The sequence below is a fragment of the Oncorhynchus mykiss genome, chromosome 9 (genome assembly GCF_057628025.1).
Source record: "Oncorhynchus mykiss isolate SJ-2025 chromosome 9, ASM5762802v1, whole genome shotgun sequence".
Taxonomy (NCBI): domain Eukaryota; kingdom Metazoa; phylum Chordata; class Actinopteri; order Salmoniformes; family Salmonidae; genus Oncorhynchus; species Oncorhynchus mykiss.
In genome coordinates, this window is record NC_143030.1 from 9,572,093 (window position 1) to 9,578,965 (window position 6,873).

General features: G+C 52.3%; 1 protein-coding gene across 1 annotated transcript in view; it reads right to left on the reverse strand.

Moving 5' to 3' along the window:
• LOC110518778 (pyruvate carboxylase, mitochondrial) overlaps positions 1–1,903 on the reverse strand; it is a 484,892-nt gene extending 482,989 nt beyond the window's left edge. The window contains 1 exon segment of the mRNA XM_090183451.1: positions 1,596–1,903. The gene's annotated coding sequence lies outside the window, so the exon portion shown is untranslated.
• Positions 1,904–6,873: the final 4,970 nt, after the last annotated feature.

The following is a 6,873-nucleotide window of genomic DNA, read 5'->3' on the forward strand; positions in this document are numbered from 1 at the left end:
GATTCAGTCACTGCTACAGTAGTAGATGTCTGTCCATCTGTCTAACGTGCCCTTGAGCAAGACCCTAATTGCTCCAGGGTCACTGTCTATAATGTCTGATCCCCTGGCCGTGACCCCGACTCTCAGAGGGAGTATGCAACAACAACAAACAACAACAAAAACAACTAATTTCCAATTCACACAGAGGTATAATACAACACTTGTATTATGAAATCGGACAAATGTAAGCATCCACCTAATTATATTTTAATGTTATTTGTTGTTATTTTCATTATTATTATTGTTGTTGTTGTTGTTATTATTGTCAATGTCATTGTTGTTGTTGTTATTGTTGTTATTGTTGTTATTATTGTTGTTGTTATTGTTGTTATTATTGTCAATGTCAATGTTGTTGTGTTATTGTTGTTATTGTTGTTATTATTGTCAATGTCATTGTTGTTGTTGTTATTGCGTTATTTTTATTGGTATTGTTGTTGTTATTGTTGTTATTGTTGTTGTTATTGTTGGTATTATTGTCAATGTCATTGTTGTTGTTGTTATTGTTGTTATTGTTGGTATTATTGTTGTTGTTATTGTTGTTGTTATTGTCAATGTCAATGTTGTTGTTGTTATTGTTGTTATTGTTGTTATTATTGTCAATGTCATTGTTGTTGTTGTTATTGTTGTTATTGTTGGTATTATTGTTGTTGTTATTGTTGTTGTTATTGTTGTTATTGTTGTTATTGTTATTATTGTGTCCCAGTTTGTACTATGAGAGCACCATCTACAAAAGTTGTACAAGAGAAGACACACACGTACACGTACACACACGCACGCTTTGCCAAACCACCACCATGTGGACTAGGTTCAAAGGTCAAACAGAGCTGAGAAAAAACACCACAGGAACGAACCAATGAACCAAGGTATCCACCAATAGTCGTCACACACAAATACAAAGTAACCTTAAACAATATGCACACACACACACACACACACACTATCACACACACACACACTATCACACACACACACACACACACACACACACACTATCACACACACACACACACACACTATCACACACACACACACTATCACACACACACACACACAAACACACACCATCACACACACACACACACACACACACACACTATCACACACACTATCACACACACACACACACACACACACTATCACACACACACACACACACACACACACTATCACACACACTATCACACACACTATCACACACACTATCACACACATCCAACAAGTTCACACACACACTATCACACACACACACACACACACACACACACACACACACACACACACACACACACACACACACACACATATCACACTATCACACTATCACACACACAAGAAGTTCACACACACACACACTATCACACACAATCACACACACACACACACACACACAACAACTTCATAGTCACACAAACACACACTATCACACACACACACATTTTAAAAGTTAACCTCACCAATATGCCCACACACACACACACACACTCTCTCTGAAACAAAGTTACTCAAAGTGCAAATGTCCATGACAACAATGAAACCCACCACACAGCAGTACTCACTGTAGTCTGTCTGAACCCTCTCTGCAGAAACAACGTAGACAACCTGAACCAGAGTGTGTGGTCCTACACACAGACCGTTGGGTTTGGAGTGGACACAGACAGCCTGCCTACGGGAAGAGGATGAGGGACTCCTTTAACATGTGGCTGACAGACACCTTCACTAACCTGTTGAACCTTGGTGTGCTTCAATCTGCTTCTAGGCAACTGGTTTGGCTGACTGTTGAACTGTTAAGTCTCTCTCTCTCTCTCTCTCTCTCTCTCTCTCTCTCTCTCTCTCTCTCTCGGTACACAGTACAAACCCCCTTCTCGTCACAACCAATCAGAGAGCTGCGGATTACACTGAAAGAGGGAGAGGAAGAGGAGGGAGGGAGGGAGGGAGGGAGGGAGGGAGGGAGGGAGGGAGGGAGGGAGGGAGGGGAGGGAGGGGAGGGAGGGGTGATTAGAGATAGAGGGAGTGGTGAAATGGGGGAGGGAGAAAAAAGAGGAGACCTAAGAAGATAAGGTTGAGTTTGTTCTGTTCTTCATACTAATCTCTGCATCACATTTTACCTCCAAGGACACCCTAAACACACACACACTATCACACACACACACACTATCACACACACACCCTATCACACACACACACATTATCACAAAACTATCACACACTATCACACACACACACACATATCACACACACACACACTATCACACACACACACACATACACACACACTATCACACACACACCTATCACACACACACCACTATCACACACACACACTATCACACACACACACTATCACACACACACACTTATCACACACACACACACTATCACACACTCACATCACACACACACACTATCACACACACACACTATCACACACACACATACACCACACACACTATCACACACACACACTATCACACACACACTACACACACACAATCACACACAACTATCACACACACACACACACATTATCACACACACACACTATCACACACACACACACACACACATTATCATACACACACACACACACACACACACACTATCACACACACACCACATCATACACACACACACTATCACACACACACACACACACACACACACACACACACACACACACACTATCACACACACACTCACTCACATCACACACACACTCACACACACACACACACACACTATCACACACACACACACATACACTATCACACACACACACACACACACACACACACACACACACACACACCACACACACACACACACACACACACACACACACACACACACACACACTATCACACACACACAAACTCACACACACACACACACACACACACACACTATCACACACACACCACACACACACTATCATACACACACACTATCACACACACACACACACCACACACACACACACACACACACACTATCACACACACACACACTACACACACACACTACACACACACACACACACACACACACACACACACCGACACACACTCACACACACACACACACACACTATCACACACACACACACACACACTATCACACACACTATCACACACTATCACACACACACACACACACACACTATCACACACACACACACACACTATCACACACACACACACACACACACACCACACACACACACACTATCACACACACACACACACACACACACACACACATCACACACACACACACCACAACACACACACACACACACACTATCACACACACACACACATTCTCACACACACACTATCACCACACACACTATCACACACACACACACACACTATCACACTCACACACACACACACACTATCACACACACTCACTATCACACACACACACACACACACACACTATCACACACACACTATCACACACACACACAAACACACTATAATCACACACACTATCACACACTGTCACACACACACACACACACTTTCACACAACAAGTTCACAGTCAGACAAAACAAAACACGCACACACACTCTCCCCCCACACCTCCCTCATCTCCCCTCTCCTCCTCCCCTCATCTCCCTCCCCCTTCCCCTCCCCTCCCCTCTCCTCCCTCCCCTCATCTCCCCTCCCCTCCCTCCCCTCATCTCCCCTCCCCTCCCTTCCCCTCATCTCCCCTCCCCTCCTCTCTCCTCACCCCCTCCATTCTCCTCCCTCCCCTCATCTGCCCTCCCCCTTCATCTCCCCCTCCCTTCATCTCCCCTCCCCTCTCCTCCATCTCCCCCTCCCCTATCCTCATCTCCCCTCCCTTCTCCTCCCTCCCCTCATCTGCCCTCCCCTCCATCTCCCCCTCTCCTCATCTCCCCTCCACTATCCTCATCTCCCCTCCCTTCTCCTCCCTCCCCTCATCTGCCCTCCCCTCATCTCCCCTCTCCTCATCTCCACCTCCCTTCCCCTCAGTTCCCCTCCATCTCCTCCCATCTCCTTATCTCCCCTCCCCTCTCCTCCATCCCCTCCCTTCTCCTCCCTCCCCTCTCCTTATCTCCCCTCCCCTCTCCTCATCTCCCCTCCCCCATCTCATCTCCCCTCCCTTCTCCTCCCTCCCCTCATCTGCCCTCCCCTCATCTCCCCCTCTCCTCATCTCCCCTCCCTTCCCCTCATTTCCCCTCCATCTCCTCCCTCTCCTTATCTCCCCTCCCCTTCTCCTCCTTCCCCTCATCTCCCCTCCCCTCTACTCATCTCCCCCTCTCCTCATCTCCCCTCCCCTTCTCCTCCTTCCCCTCATCTCCCCTCCCCTCTACTCATCTCCCCCTCTCCTCATCTCCCCTCCCCTCTCCTCATCTCCACTCCCCTCTACTCATCTCCCCCTCTCCTCATCTCCCCTCCCCTCTCCTCATCTCCCTCTCCTCATCTCCCTCCCCTCTCACTCATCTCCCCTCCCCTCTCCTCATCTCCCCTCCCCTCTCTCCTCATCTCCCCCTCCCCTCCCTCCCCTCTCCTCATCTCGCCTCTCCTCATCTCCCCTCCCCTATCCTCATCTCCCTCCCCTCTCCTCATCTCCCCTCCCCTCTCCTCATCTCCCCTCCCTCCCTCCCCTCTCCTCATCTCGCCTCTCCTCATCTCCCCTCCCCTATCCTCATCTTCCCTCCCCCTCCCTCCCCTCTCCTCATCTCCCTCCCCTATCCTCATCTCCCCTCCCCTCCCCTCCCCTCCCTCCCTTCATCTGCCCTCCCCTATCCTCATCTCCCTCCCTATCCTCATCTCCCCTACCCTCATCTGCCCTCCCCCTCCTCATCTCCCCTCTCCTCATCTCCCTTCCCTCCCTCCCCTCTCCTCATCTCGCCTCTCCTCATCTCCCCTCTCCTCATCTCCCCTCCCCTCCCCTCCCCTCTCCTCATCTCGCCTCTCCTCATCTCCCCTCCCCCTGTCCTCATCTTCCCTCCCTCATCTCCCCCTCTCCTCATCTCCCCTCCCCCTGTCCTCATCTTCCCTCCCCTCATCTCCCCCTCTCCTCATCTCCCCTCCCCTATCCTCATCTCCCTCCCTTCTCCTCCCTCCCCTCATCTGCCCTCCCCTCATCTCCCCCTCTCCTCATCTCCACTCCCTTCCCCTCATTTCCCCTCCATCTCCTCCATCTCCTTATCTCCCCTCCCTCTCCTCCATCCCTCCCATCTCCTCCCTCCCCTCTCCTTATCTCCCTCCCTCTCCTCATCTCCCCTCCCCATCCTCATCTCCCCTCCCTTCTCCTCCCTCCCCCTCATCTGCCCTCCCCTCATCTCCCCCTCTCCTCATCTCCCCTCCCTTCCCCTCATTTCCCCTCCATCTCCTCCCTCTCCTTATCTCCCCTCCCCTTCTCCTCCTTCCCCTCATCTCCCCTCCCCTCTACTCATCTCCCCCTCTCCTCATCTCCCCCTCCCCTCTCCTCATCTCCCCTCCCCTCTCCTCATCTCCCCTCCCCTCTACTCATCTCCCCCTCTCCTCATCTCCCCTCCCCTCTCCTCATCTCCACTCCCTCTACTCATCTCCCCTCTCCTCATCTCCCCTCCCTCTCCTCATCTCCCCTCTCCTCATCTCCCTCCCCTCTCTCCTCATCTCCCCTCCCCCTCTCCTCATCTCCCCTCCCCTCTCCTCATCTCCCCTCCCCTCCCTCCCCTCTCCTCATCTCGCCTCTCCTCATCTCCCCTCCCTATCCTCATCTCCCCTCCCTCTCTCCTCATCTCCCCTCCCCTCTCCTCATCTCCCCTCCCCTCCCTCCCCTCTCCTCATCTCCCCTATCCTCATCTTCCCTCCCCCTCCCTCCCCTCTCCTCATCTCCCCTCCCCTATCCTCATCTCCCCTCCCCTCCCCTCCCTCCCTTTTCATCTGCCCTCCCTATCCTCATCTCCCCTCCCCTATCCTCATCTCCCCTACCCTCATCTGCCTCCCCTCTGCTCATCTCCCTCTCCTCATCTCCCCTTCCCTCCCTCCCCTCTCCTCATCTCGCCTCTCCTCATCTCCCCCTCTCCTCATCTCCCCTCCCCTCCCTCCCCTCTCCCTCATCTCGCCTCTCCTCATCTCCCCTCCCCTGTCCTCATCTTCCCTCCCTCATCTCCCCGCTCCTCATCTCCCCACCCCTATCCTCATCTCCCCTCCCCTCTCCTCATCTCCCCTCCCCTATCCTCATCTCCCCTCCCTTCTCCTCCTCCCTCATCTGCCCTCCCCTCATCTCCCCCTCTCCTCATCTCCCCTCCCCTTCCCCTCATTTCCCCTCCATCTCCTCCATCTCCTTATCTCCCCTCCCCTCTCCTCCATCCTCCCTGTGCTCCCCTCACTGTCCCCTGCTCCTCTGCCTCCCATCATCCATGCCCTGCCTCTGCCATCTGCACTCACTCCCTCCCTCTCCTCATGCCTGCTCACATGATCATTTCCCCTCCATCTCCTCCCTCTCCTTATCTCCCCTCCCCTTCTCCTCCTTCCCCTCATCTCCCCTCCCCTTCTCTCATCTCCCCCTCTCCTCATCTCCCCTCCCCTCTCCTCATCTCCCCTCCCCTCTCCTCATCTCCCCTCCCCTCTACTCATCTCCCCCTCTCCTCATCTCCCCTCCCCTCTCCTCATCTCCACTCCCCTCTACTCATCTCCCCCCTCTCCTCATCTCCCTCCCCTCTCCTCATCTCCCCTCTCCTCATCTCCCCTCCCCTCTCCTCATCTCCCCTCCCCTCTCCTCATCTCCCCTCCCCTCTCCTCATCTCCCCTCCCTCCCTCCACTCTCCTCATCTCGCCTCTCCTCATCTCCCTCCCTATCCTCATCTCCCCTCC